The sequence below is a fragment of the Acanthochromis polyacanthus genome, chromosome 15, assembly GCF_021347895.1.
Source record: "Acanthochromis polyacanthus isolate Apoly-LR-REF ecotype Palm Island chromosome 15, KAUST_Apoly_ChrSc, whole genome shotgun sequence".
NCBI lineage: Eukaryota > Metazoa > Chordata > Actinopteri > Pomacentridae > Acanthochromis > Acanthochromis polyacanthus.
Genome location: NC_067127.1, coordinates 2748199 through 2762418, shown reverse-complemented (window position 1 = coordinate 2762418; position 14220 = coordinate 2748199). Strand labels below are relative to the sequence as shown.

The 14220-nt window shown below is 45.3% G+C and overlaps 2 protein-coding genes across 2 annotated transcripts in view; one reads left to right on the top strand and one right to left on the bottom strand.

The window, feature by feature from the left end:
* The window catches only part of slc17a5 (solute carrier family 17 member 5), a 950640-nt gene that overhangs the window by 231279 nt on the left and 705141 nt on the right, over positions 1-14220 (bottom strand). The window lies entirely within an intron of this gene.
* Positions 1-14220, top strand: part of meis1b (Meis homeobox 1 b) — a 98372-nt gene that overhangs the window by 20497 nt on the left and 63655 nt on the right. The window lies entirely within an intron of this gene.

Here is a 14220-nt window from a genome sequence, read left to right as displayed (position 1 = left end):
CTCTCTCTCTCTCAGATTCGCTGAGATCTTTACGACCTCGCTCTATCCGACGCGTCGATCGTCATGTAGCGACTCGCTTTGCAGAAAATGATAGCCCTCGATGACTTTATATTGCCTCGTAGGCGATGAGCAAACTCGGAGTGGCCTGAGTTTGCCCCTCTCAAAAAAGAGGAAATTGTATCAGGTTCCCACAGTGAGGGGCCAGTTTGCTTTCAGGATTAGGGCTGGTGTCACAGAGCCGCCGAGGTCGAGAGGAAGCAAAGGTCCGAAATGCAAGTAAACAAAGTGATCCCCTCTCCTGCCTTCTCTGTCAGCTTCACTAACTCACTTTTATTGGCTTGAGTGAACATCTCATGTGTGAGAAGCCATAAAGTCATGAGATAAGGTGTGTCATGTGAGCCTCATATGTGTCCATATTGTCTTTTTCCCATCGTCTGCTTCCTTCTTCATACATCTTTGCTCTCATTATGTCCGTGTTTTATTTACTTTCTGTAATAATATTCAGTGTTTCCTCCTCTCCCTTTGCATTCGCTCCGTCTGCATCTCCGTCCGTCTGTTGGTTACATGTGAGCATGTTTGCATGACCAAAGAAATGCAAAGTCTAGCCCAGGCCATTACAATATGCCTTGTGTGCGCAATTTACATGAAATACATATTCATTCATGACATGCATGCACACAGAATAGCTTCTCCCCCTCCTGCCTGTCATATGCCTTCACTCAGCTGTTTCGGATGTGTTCTGTTCAGGAAGTCTTTGAACTGACAGCATTTTCTTGTCATTTATGTCTTTATATTTCTCTTAAAGTTTGCTTTTATCTCCCTTATTTCACCCATAAGTGCACTTGGATCAGATCGTGCAGTTTGCTGCTGCTTCAAGAAGAAAAAAAACTGGAGGTTCTACTTCATTTGCTCCACTGAGGGAGAGCAAGCGGGAGGGAAATGTATCTTTAGCTCCCATGTTATAATTGTGGCACGCTAATGATGTAGACACATTCTCACTGTCTGTTTACAGGAAGCGCTCTTCTTTAATTTGTGACTGGCGTGAATGCCAAATGCTTATATCTAATTACTGGTGTTTGCAAAAAGATACTATTTACACACCCTCTTTGCCTTGTAGATGTCTGTTGTGTGTCAGGGTGGGGAGATTATGACAAGAAAAGTTAAAAGTGTAAAGAATGTTTCTTTCTCAATTTTGTCTGCAGCTTTTTCTGTCTGTCTGCAGAAAACGTACACGGATATCCTCGTATGATCTGTGTCCTCAGACATGAAGATGTTTTCAGTCAGTGCCTCTAAATTCAATATCTTGTCGGAAAATTGTCGATTGAAAACTCCGTTCAAGTTTATTTTTGTGCAAATCACTATAATTTGCACCATTCTAGTGTAATTGTGTCCTAAAAGAAGATACTACTTTTGTCAAATTACTGGATATCTCCTTTTAGAAGTAAATTCTTCAGCTTTGATTTGCAAATGTAAACACGCTGAGATGTGGCGACGCACTTGTCATGCAAATGAGGAGGAAAAAAGTTGCTCATTCGCTTGTGAAGTTCTGCGCGTCGAGGGTCTTGTGCTCCTGCCTTGGGAAACTTGTCATAGTGCAAATGGTGATAAATTCCAAATTTGTCACTAGTTTGCGTTCCTTATTTTGTCGGCTTTCAAATCGGCTCCAAATTGCCTGGAATCACAGCGATACACAAACACACACGTCTGAGCTCTCAGACAGAAAATGCCCCGGCTCCTAATGATGGCGGTGCAGGTTCACAGGGAATCTGACAGTAAAATCACAGCGACTCATCGCTGATGTGTCACAACACATTATATCTGGCCCATAAAACGACCTTAAACTCTCTCTCCTCCGTCATTCCTCTCGCTGCTGACTGTGTCTCCCTCCTCCTCCTCACCACCACCACTTGAAAAGGAGCTGAGCTCAGGGCCCAGGAGGCCTCTGATCAGATAGATGTTAACTTTTCAGGGAAAACCCTGATAGCAGACTGCAATACTGGAGAATTCAGGCGATCACCTGAAGGACAGATGAGCTTTTTCATGAGGAAAAAGCTTACAATTAACACTTTCTTTTGCAGTTTTCATTTTAGATAAACGTATTAAGGTAGTGTTGGAATTTAGAGGCAGGAGAGAGCAGGAATGGATGAGGGTGGGGGCGAGCAAAGAGACAGGGAATTAGCACTTTGTTCAGTGGAGAAGCATTGTTTGGCCCCTTGGCACACACAAGAACACACACAAATAAGCAACACACACACACACACACACACACATGCACGGAGCACCAACGTTTATTTAAGCTTTTGATAAAGAGATTAGCCCCATCATCCTACGCTCTTAAGCTAGCCAAGGGGGTCCATGTTCAGGAAATCCTGGCTTTCCTGACACACGGGCTTACAGAGGGAACCTGGCTCCAGTTAAATGATATTAATGCAGTTCTTATTAGCAGGTTTAAATTAGGGGCAGTTTAGGGCTTCAGTGAGGAGTTCAGAGGTGAAAAGGAGACGGAGGTGGGTGCAGAAAGTTAGCAAGAAGAAGGTAGAGGAGGGGTGGAGGAGCTGTGCCAGCTGCCCTGTATCTTTTTTTTTCTGTATTATTAGCCCCTATCACAGTGGTTGGAGTCCAGCTTAAAGCTACAAACAGCGAAGTGCTAATTTTAGCCTCCAAAGAGGATAAGGATAAATAGCTCGCTGCCAGTTTGCCATATGGTCCCCTGCCGATTATATTGTGTCAGGAATATTTTCACCCCACCCCCCACCCTCACCAAACACATATACACACAAACACACACACATATCTGTTGTTTCAGCATTTATGAAGCTGCACCTGTACGTGTACACAGTGATACCATTTGGTTTTATTTTTGATCTCTTTGTTAGAATAGAGCCATACTGGAACTGTAGTGTTCACGTTGCTGTTGTGGCCTCAGTCATTGGGTGTTTTTTATGTTTTTTTATCCATTACTATAGCTTCCAGCTGCAAGGTAACATTTGGCCTCTTCTGTAATCTTCTGCAACTCGGTTTATATTCTCACTTGTAAATGCGAGCCCTGTAGAGGAATAAAAATGAGCCTCTCTCTCTCCCCTCCATCAACACACATGCATATGTTCACATGTAAATGCAACACACACTCTCACAGCTACTCTCCATTATTCTCTCACTCTCTCCCCTCAAATTGAAATAATTCAATTTATGGACACAGTTCCAGACCTCCCTGGCTAAGACCATTATGCATGGAGCCCCCCCCCACCTCCCCTCCGTTCCAACAAAAGAAGGGGAGAATTTACCAGCCGGCTCTCCAAACGACACCCACACAAAGCCAATTTCATGCCAGGAAAACACCAGCAGAAGCGCCATTTTTGGTCACAACCTGCATCCCTGTGGATTTTCTTTCTTATTGGATATGGGTCGATGCTACTTTAATTTCTGTTAGGGCTTATTTCATAACCCTCATATGACACATGCGGCGTCGCTCGCTTCTAACGTTTTCACCTGGTTTCTGCACAGGTGTTCATTCATTTAGAAGTGGAAGGTATCTCGCATCGGTAAACCATTTTGCCTGAGTGATTGGAGCCCTGCAGCAAACTTCGTGTCTGTATGCAGCAAATTATCCTGCTGTAGTCGCGCTGAACCCCTACTTGTTGGAATATGTGTTTCAATTTAGGAAATAATGTTGGTTAAACACATAAAGATGTAGAATAAGATGCTTGAGGTGGGACCAGGTAACCTTGGAGGCACAGAGTGGATTAAAGTGGGCCAAAGCTTGACCGAAGGCTGACCCAGACCAAACATGCTGCCCCCAGAGGCCCCCTCGCTTTGGTTCTTTTGACATGGATACCTGCTATAGGGATCCGACGGTGAGATAAAGACCTCTGCGAGCTTTTTCTGAGAGTTTAGAGTGAGAGGGAGAGAAAGAGGAAAGAGAGGGCTCGATAACAAATACCTGCAGATAAACACAAGAGCGGCAGGGTGGGCTGCAGGGCAACATGGGCATTTACTTTGTGTGTTTGCAGAGCCACACAAAGCACGCCACTTGTGATGCACACACACACACACACACACACACACACACACACACACACACACACACACACACACACACACATTTGGGATGAAACCCGATCGTCCCCTCTCGCTCCGAGCCAGTGAAACTCAAAGAGATGAGCAGGGACCGGGGGCACAGATCGTCACCGGCGATAACCTTTGGAGTAAGGGCCTGAATGGCGGTGTTAAACACACACACAAACTGCATATATGTATTGTACACATTCGCTCCCATGGGCCGCCCGGGGTCTTTGTTCCGCCGAGATTCTCCTAAGCGGCAGAAGGGGTCATACTCTTAGAGGAAGTCACCCCCAGAGAGGGCTGCCTCTTTCAGGAAGTGACTCGGTGGGACTGTGTGGCGAGAGCGCCGGCGTCCACGGGGGGCATATCACTGCCATCCACATGGGCCGAGCTCCACAGGACGTGGGCCGCTGTAAACCCACTCACTTCCCCTTCCTCTGTCCCGAAAGCCTTATCGGGGCTGCGTATGGGTAGGCTGATAGGACTACAAATCCCCCACATCCCCACAACACCACATCCTGCGCCTATCAAGCACATGACAGGGAGGAGGATGCAGAAATGCAGCTTTACTTTGCAATCTACACTCTTCTGATACTTTGGAGGAGTAGCGATCACCTAAGTTGGGAGTCTGCTGTGACAGTGTTGTGTTTACTGCTAGAAAAAAAACTGGCTAAACCCCGAAAATGTAAATGCAACAAACAAAAGTGTTTAAACAGAGGAGGTTGCAGCTCAGATAATGACTTATCCTGTTTTCCTAACCACCCCTTCAGTAACCTGAGCTCGTGGGTGCAGACCATATTATACTCCCTCATAATACTAAAACCTTCTGTTATTCCAAAAAAAGAAGAAGAAAAAAAGAGACCGACTCTCAGCTAACGTGCTATTATTAGCGCGTGCCACCGCAGGGTTAGCATGCCTGTATTATCTAACTACATGCTGCAGTTTGGCCGGCGCTGATAGGTTAGCATGAGTGGGAAAATCCATGTGTATTAAAAGTGTTTATCGGAGGCTGTGCAGTTCAGATAGTTGCCATGTGGAAAAATGCAGACGAGCGCTGGCTGAGCACGGCGGCTCGGAAAAACAAACCGGGAAACCTTAGTTTGGTTAATGGAACTACACCCCAAACACGGAGGCCTGATTACAGACGGCATGAGAGGTGCTGAAAGGAAACATTCCCAGTTAATTTTAGTTCATTAAGCTGATCCCTTTGATAGGCTGCTTCAAGTTAAACACTGGGAATGATGTTGGCTAAAAATTACGCCGTCGCTTAGTAGAGGGTTCCTGACAGAAGGAGGCACTTTTTGAGCCAGTGCGAGGACTTTCTGGATGGCTTATTAAAGGGCTTCCAGGAGTAAATCCAGTTTTGTCATGCTGAAATATATATTTACTGAATGTTAGTCCACAACAAAGTCAAATGGGATGTTTTTCCTTCAGATTAGCTGAGGGTTGCCTCTCTTTGTCCTGCATCCACACTGAAGGACTTTGGAACGCCCTTCAGCACATCAGCTGACTTTTGGAAAGGACCGCCGTGCCATTGTGCTGTTAAGTGCTCTTAGCTTTTGTTATAGTCCTTGTCCTCTCTACCATCCCTTCCCCCCCTTCCCCTCTTCTTCCATAGTCCATTTGACTCCCTCTCTCCCCCCCCATCTCCCTCTCTTTCTGTCTCTTCGCTGCGTGCTGAGTTTGACTGAAGCTCGGCGAGTCAAAGGTGTCAAAAGCCATCTGAGAGGCAGTGAAACAATTGAGAGCGAGAGTTAAGAGCGAGAAAGCGGCAAAGGAGAGGCACAATTTCCAGTTTGTGTGTGTGTGTGTGTTTGCGTGTGTCGGAGGACTTCCCTTCGGTGAGGCGAAGAATCTGTGGGCCCCCCTCACAAGTGCTCCCGTTTGAACCGAGTCTGGCCTTCTATCTTCAGGTTAGGAAAAAAAAAAGAAGAAGAAAAAAAGAAAACGGCAACACAAAGGCAAGAGGGGAAAAATCAATAGTTACACAGCAAAAGTGCTCAACATGAAAGGGTGAATTCATCGCCCTACACTTTCATTTTAGCTTGTACCGTCTGTCTCTTTCTCCCTCGTTCTTTCTCTCTCGACTGATCTGGAAGTGGGAATAAAAGGCAGTCGTTCGGTCGGTGTGTGTGCGTGTGTGTGTGTGTTGCTGTACGTGGAGGCATACTGCAGTTTAATGTCGTGTCGGTGCCCTGCGCTCGAGGCAGTCTCCGGCGTGTCAGCCAGCCTGTGGTGATGACCCTTTACGGGAAAATGGCACAGAGAGAGCAGTCACATTTACACTGACATTTTTGCCATCACCTATGGCTATGTCAACAGGCCGGATCCCTCCCCCTCCCCGTGGCCGACGCTGGATGGGCCTCAGCCATAACACACAGGAGCACAAGAGCACTTTCACAGAGAAAATGTCCATTAACGCAGGTCTAATATTCAATATTTTATAAAAGGTTAATCATTCGGTCTCTAAAATGTCATAAAGCAGTGAGATACTATCACGGAGCCTCGCTGCCGGTCCCAAAACTGAAAAATATGCACTTTACTGCCATATAAAACAGAGAAAAGTGGCACATTTGAGAATCTTTAGACAGTTTGGCAACCCTTCTTCTTGTACAAACACGCATGAATGTCTTCTGACAGACCTGAGGAACGCTTTTAATTAACTCATAAATACGACCGGTCTCTTCTTTCTTTCTTTTTTTTTTTTGTTGCTGCTGAAACCCCACATCTGACTTCCTGATCTCCCCTCCTCGTCAGATCACCGCAAATGAAATAATTGCTCCAAACTTGGATGTGATTCTCACAACAACAAGTCTCCAGTGTGCTTTAATTACAAATAAAGCCTTGTAAATGACTCACCAGTTAGCTGTCATTATTGAATCTGTCAGTGGTGATCCACAAAACTGTCATCATTCAAAGTAACTGGCTTTGTTGTTGCAAAGCACTCATTATTTACTGTAATTACTTCCATGGAATTGTCTTTGATTACAGGAAGCAATTACTTATCTCTCCCCTGATTGTTCACCTGGTAAGCCCAGTTTTTTTCTTCTTCTTTTGCATTAATGCACGTGTGATCGGCAAAGATTAATAAAATCTTCGGAGTGATACGAGTTGAGTTCTAAGTAAAGATCTGAAAACAGTTTCTCCGGCTAAAGGCAGGAAAGGAAGTCTAGACTGGCCATATTGTTTTGTCGACAGCGCATGTCATTATCCACAGAATAGTCGTGGGGATTTCTCTCCATCTCTCCTCCTCCTCGGGAATAAAAGGGAGGCGAAAAAGCATTGGTCACAGAGAGTGTTTTGTATTGAGGCAAATGTGTGTGTGAGTGTGTGTGAGTGTGTTGGTTTAGAAACTCTTTGGTAGTCATTACTGGAAAGTCGCCGATCCGAGGCAAACGGACGCATGCGTTGCAGAGTTTTGGTTGCAGCGAAAGAGGAGAGACACTTTTTGAAAATGTGCCCCTACTTGGGAATTGCGTTGCGAGGAATTCCTGCATGTTCAGAATATTTGGAGGTGGGAGGGGCCTCCGGAGCCGTGCAAAGGGAACCCCCCACTGCCTGCAAACCTACCCCCCCCTCCTCAAGTCTAGAGCTTATGAATGGCCTGAATACAATAAACGCCACTTTTTTCTTTTCTCCCTCCCTCCCTCTCGCGAGCCCTTCTTTACCCCTCTGAGGATTTCTGGGAATGTAATGCATGTGTGTTTGTGCGAGTGTGTGTTGCTGTGTGAGTGCCAGAGAGAGAAAGAGTGAGAGGGAGCACTTTAGTGAATCAGTGTGCATCAGCAAAGTGTGTGTGTGTGTGCTTTGTGTGTCATGTTTTCAGTGCGAGTGTATCTATGAATTTCTCGCCTGCCAATATGAGATGTGTGTATCCCGTGTGGAACAGGATAGCAGGCCCCTGAGGCCTGGGCCTTGCCTGGGCAGTCAACCCAGGGTCGTGTGAGCTTTCTGGGGTGTGAAACTCTTGGAGTGGCCTATGAGAGATCAGCTCCAGGTCACTTGCATTCACTCTGTCTCTTACTCTGTTTTCTGCAACAAATAGCCCTTAGACTAAATGCACTGTCATAAACTCAAAAGACCTGTCTCCACTCGTTTTCCTCCACAGCCTATAAAGCCTCGCAAAAACATCTCACAGTGTCCTCTGAAAACGTTTAGCCATCTGCGAATGATTCCTCACGCAGGATCCCACTCATGACATCTGGCGCAAAGCTAATATTCATAACCCTTATTCCTCATCCCAGCAGTGCTTCTATGAAGGCAAGAAAAAAAATTATTAGAAAGCTAAATGTCATAATTCTCGTGCACTGCGCTAGGAGCGACGTGTCTGACAAGATCGCTGTTCGCAGATGAATGACTGGTGAGTCTGCGGCTGTTAATTTGCCAGGCAGCAGAAAAATGGCTGACACCTCGGAATGGCACGTGTGCCCGTGCACGGGGGGCAGGTACTACCAGCGTCTGTCTTGTGCTGAGAGATGGTTCATAATCAGATCATAACAGATTAGCCTAGATACTGCTTGATAATGTCAGGGTACGCCTTGAGACAGAAGAGAGGGAGACGGAGAAACAGAGGAGAGGAATCTTAATTTCACTCAATAATTAAAGACTGAAGATAAATTGAAAAATGTCATGTTTTCTTATTTGATACATTAAATATTATTTGACTTACAAAAAAAGAAAGACAGTGAAGAAATATAACAATACCTCCCTCCTCCATCCCCAATCCTGTGCAGATATCCTCCGTTCAAACCCCACAGTCCAGCAGACAGCGAGAGGGAAGAGGAGAAGTAATGAAGTAGGAAGGAAGGGAATGCAAGAATGAAACATGAAGTGGCAGAAAGGCTTAAATAAAAGCCATCGAAGCTGAATGAGCACAGAATAAGTGTCTGCACGGCTAATGCTAACAAAGCTAGCAGAGTGGCATGGAGGAAGCTAACCTAATTTTTACGTCATTATCTGTTTGCTCGCAGTGTGTGTGTGTGTTTGTGTGCAAGTGTGAATTTGTGTATACAGCGTGCGAGGGGACTGATAAAATATTCCTTCCCTTGGTTGGCCCCGGGGCATTTCAACTGCCCCTGGCTCCTTCCAGTCAGTGGCCTGCTCCTAATTGCCACACGCGCACGCACGCACACACACACGCGCACACACACACACACACACACACACACACACACACACACACACACACACACACACACACACACACACACACACACACACACACACACACACACGCACGCACACACATGCACATTCGCAGACCCTCTGTGGCTGGAAACACACATGCATAAAGAAAAAGCAGAAACAGACACACACATACAGACGACTGCACATCCATGCATGCATACATTCCTCACACACAAACATGCACCCCACTGTCCTGCATTGATTCACCCTCTCTCCCTCCGTCCCTCACCCTGCCTCCCCCTCCCAGCCCCTCCTCTAACTAGTTGCAAAGACGTTGTCATGGCTGATCAGTGGGGCAGGCCCAGAGTTGTGCCCGTGGCTCTTCCTCGTGGGGAGACTGGAGCTCGCTAGCTTAGCTTCCCCGCTCTGTGTGCATGCAGCCCAGGGTTACAGCCTGCTGATGCTCTTATTAAGGCTGCCAGTCTGTGTATGGAGAGTTACCGGCTGGTTCAGTGGATGAGCGGCTTACTAGCTGACTGGCTAGCTTTCTGACTGATTGACTGACTTACCACTAGCTAGTCCCAGCTGACTTGATAGTTTACTGGTTTATGAACTGCTTGAATGACCAACTAAAAGCCTTATTGGCTGACTGTAATGTCGCTGAGATCATCTTTTTACACTAATGAAGTTAAATTTGCTGTCTTAATTGTCAGAAATTTTATGTAACGATCCATCCTGACGACACAAATATTACAGAAACGCTCATATTTGGTCTATGGACGTCATCTTAAACGGACCCAGACCTGGACCTTTTTTTGAGAATTAGGTGTTGTTAAAGATGTATATAAGTTGATTCAGGTTGTTCAGTTATTGTGTTTTCAAGTTCTGCTCTTTATTTTAAGATGTACAGTTATATCAAAAGTTATTGATAAATGTTGTCAAGATGTTTTCACTGAAATTATTTGATTTGATGGCCAGTTATTGATTGCATGCCGATGCTAATAAAACTACTCGGTTACATCAACATACATCACAGTAATTAAGTTAGACATTATGATGTTCTGGACCTTTGCTTCAATTCGTTTTCTCTGACTGGACCTCTTTGAATTTTAGTTGAATACCCCTGTCTTAGATGTTTAAGTGTGTCTGCATGTATCAAAGTAAACTAACTCGTATTTCTGTTGGCCGCTACACGAGCTGCATCTGCATGCATCAGGATGCAGCAATGGCACATCTCAACTGTCAGGAAAAGCGGCAGTTTTATGATATCCACTCCCTATGTCTCTTCACTTTACCTTCCTTCTGTCCATCTGTATTCTGCATTCAGCTTCAGCTGCGAGCAACAATTGACAAGCTCGACATGATGCAATTCTATGCGCGCTGCAGATGTGTGTTGCATGCTAAGTTTGGAGAACAGAGTGCTCAAGTTACTCTGGAGGAGAAATCCGAGTTCACACAACGCCCTAATTGCACAGAAACACTGCATAGTATGTATGTGTATTAGTCATTTGTGAGGTTTATCCAAAGTTCTGTGTTTGGTGTTGGAAAACATCAGCATCAAAGGCTTAAAAAACAAAGAAACATTATGTGCATTACAGCATCTGACTGTTCTGTGTCTGATTTTGTTCAGCTGATTAACTCTAGCATGCCGCCGCATCCCTTCTCCTTCCTATCCATTATTTTCTCCTCCTTCATTGCCCCCGTCAGTAACTTTTTCATTCTCTCTTTTCCACATTCGCTGAAAATCCCTCCATGTTCTCTCATGCTTCTTCACTAATGCTATCTCTCGCTGGCTTTCCTCCCCCGTTTTACCCTCCCTCCCTCCCTCCCTCCCTGTCAGGCTGTGGTAACACTGTTGACATTTCCCCAACATGGCTGCCAGACACTGCTTCAGCACCTTTCCTGCTTACTCGCTGCCAGTCTTTCCCTTTTCCACTCCCACTCTTCCCTCGCTCGCTCGCCGGGGTTAAAGAAAAGCAGAAATTAGCCCCAGACCTTGTAGAGGTGATTGGTATCAAATTGCACTGAAAATGGAAATGCCAATAAAATTGACGGCCCTTCTCCCAGCCTTCCTATTCCCCTTCTAGGTAAAGTCTATAGGTCAGGCTTAGAAGTACAGCGAAGGGAGAGGAGGGAAAGGAATACGGGGAGGTGTTGGTGTTTCCCAGGCTGGCTCAGGCCTTGGGTTATGGGTTACAAAAATGGTAGCGAGGAGGCAACACACCCAGAACCATGCAGTTTCTTGCGAGCACTTTGATAACTTTTTTGCTTTCACTGAATCTACTCCCTTGTTTCCCGCTTCTCTCCATGCCTCTCACGATATCGCGCCTCCTCCCCGCTCTCCCGCTCTCTCCTGTGCAGGAATACTCGCTCGCTGACTCGCGCTCTGAGCTGGTACTCCGGCCGTTCGCTTCTGTTTTCCCAACTCGCATGGGACGAGCCCCTAGGTTTGTTATTGTAGGCTTTGCTGAACATGAGCCGGTCTTTACAACGGATTGAAAGCATTTGCTTCCAATGAAAATCTGGTCTTAGATTACAGGGCCTCGGCTCGGCTCACCCCTTCTTTTCCACCAGGCAGAGAGATGCAGAGAGGGAGAGGGGTGGGTTTGCTTTAGCCGTGAAACAGTAGGAAGAAAAAACTCACTTGCTAAGCTCAGGCTGCATTTGTCCCGGGCTAATGATGTAACTCAAGCTTGCAATGCGAGTGTATCTTAGGACAGAGGGAGGTCGGGAAGCCGGATGGATGTTTGTATTTCTGTGAGTACTGCGCTGAAACGGTTGGTAAGTTAATCAATTAATGGATCAGTCATTCAGCTGCCATAATTGATTAATTGTTAAGTAAAAACTGGACTCGTTTGTACTGTCAGATGGGAGGATTTGCTGGGGTTTTTTTTGTTTCTTTTGTTTTGTTTTACAGCATTGTAAATTGAATATCTTTGGCTCTGGGAAACTGATGGATTTTTTATTTATTTTTTACTAATTCCTCTGTTTTATAGAATAAACCATTAACCCTCTGAATCCAAAGAGGTTTTTTTTCCCTCCATTTACATTTTTACTCTCTCTGGACTCATTTTTTCCTGCAAAAAACTAAATTGTTTCCTTTATTTGTTTTACAAAGGTTGAAAAAACTGGAACCAACACATACAACATTTTTCCATTTTTACAAATACTGGAAAAGAAAATGGTGACTCTACATACTATGGATATTTTACTACCTAAATGTTTGATTTACTCGGATGCTTTTCTCGTATTTGATCTACGTGAGCACAGCCTGCACTTCAACCGAGTTCAACTGAAATCTCCATCAGTTTTTGTCATGTGACTGTCGATGGCAGTGGCGTCACTAATAGCGTTCCGATAGTGTTGGGAAGCGCAGAAGTTTTAGTTTTTTACAGAATGTGGTTTGAGCAGATGGATTATTTGTTACATATTCTTGAATTAGACATGCTGATTATAATTCTTTTGATAAAATATCCCAATTCGACGTGTCACAGATGAGTAGTTCAGGGACCGTTGGAAGTTTCAATGCTTGATGTTTCTGTTTTCACACTTTTTGCCTTTGATAAATGATTTGATGTAAAGACAACAGCTTATCAAACCCTCTGGTGGGCTTTGGGGCTCAGAGGGTTAATCTAACAAACTGAAAAATTATTATCAAATAAATCAATAGTGGAATTAATATCTATACATCCACCTTCCAAGCACTATGCAGTGTCTTACAGTAGTCTGCCAGGGGTTTCTGACTGGCTCAGAAGAGCATCAACCTGCCATGTGGCTATTTCCTGAATCCATCTTTTTACCTTTTGGCGATGTTGCCCAACACTACCGGCGGCGTTGTGTGCATCTTCAATGTGCAGTGGGTGGCGTCAGCATCAGCATCGCTCTGTATCTGAAAATCCGGCTCTTGTTTTATCCCTCCCCCACCCTCGAACAGCGTCAACGCCACTTCCACACGAGGTTCATTAAAAAGCCTTCAATATGTGTGCATATGTATCTCCTTCTGCCAGAACAGTCGGGGAGAGAGAGGCAGGCAGAGCTAGCCAGGAGTGTTGTTTCGTATGGATCGTTGAGAGCCTCTCTCTCCTAATGGTGTATATAATTCAGGTGCCCTCAAGGCATGCTTTCAGGAATTCTTTTGCCTGAGGTAATGGGGAGCAAAGGCCTGGGTTTTAGGCCCTTGATTATTCCATTGATGTGGCAGGCTGGAAAAAAGTCATCTCCAACCGGATTAGCGCCAACATCCCCATTAATTATCGATGAATCGGGGCTTAGGGTTTAGCTAGGTGCTGGGTGTCGCCCTCTGCAAGTTAGTGGAGCGCGGGCCTGTTTCAGTGCAGTTATCTACTCCTGCCACAGTGAATAGACCTAGAAGCTTTAGAAGTGCTTTGTGTGTAATCAATAAATAACTGGATCCAATTCTGTGCTCTGCTTCAGTGTTTTTTTTTTCTTTCTCTTCTTCTTCTTTACTTCCCCTCACTTCCAGTGGAGGGAGGCGATACGGGACTAAAGTCAGTTATTTGCCGCTGAAATTTCCAGCAGTGAGGGTGCCACTTGTTTACCTCGCCTCATGTTTCTTTTATGATTACCATCTTCATTGAGGGTGGCTCGCATTTTTGAATAATGATAATAACAATTAGGCTTTTCACAGCCACAGATGGGAAGAGCCTCTTTCTCTCCACTGGAGCTGTATAGAATACGTACAGTAATTGGGTGGTTTTGAATGTGCATGTGTGTGTGTGTACGTGAGTTCATGTTGTGGAGTCTGAATGCAGAGAAAAGGCCCACGAAGCGCCTTTCCTTTCACTTTCTCCTCTCTGAGCTGTCTGTGTTCCCCTTAGGTGAGGTTAACTGGCCTTAATAGAGTCTTATCGAAGCCCTACAGGTTGCTGTAAGCAGCCATGACGCCATTGTTATGAAAAGCAGCTAGCTTTGTTAGCGCTGTTTGTGCCTCTGACTTTCTTTTTTCCACCTATTTTCCTTTTATTTTCCGCCTTCCCCTCCTCGCAACCTTGCCTTTTGTAGTGCCGTGTT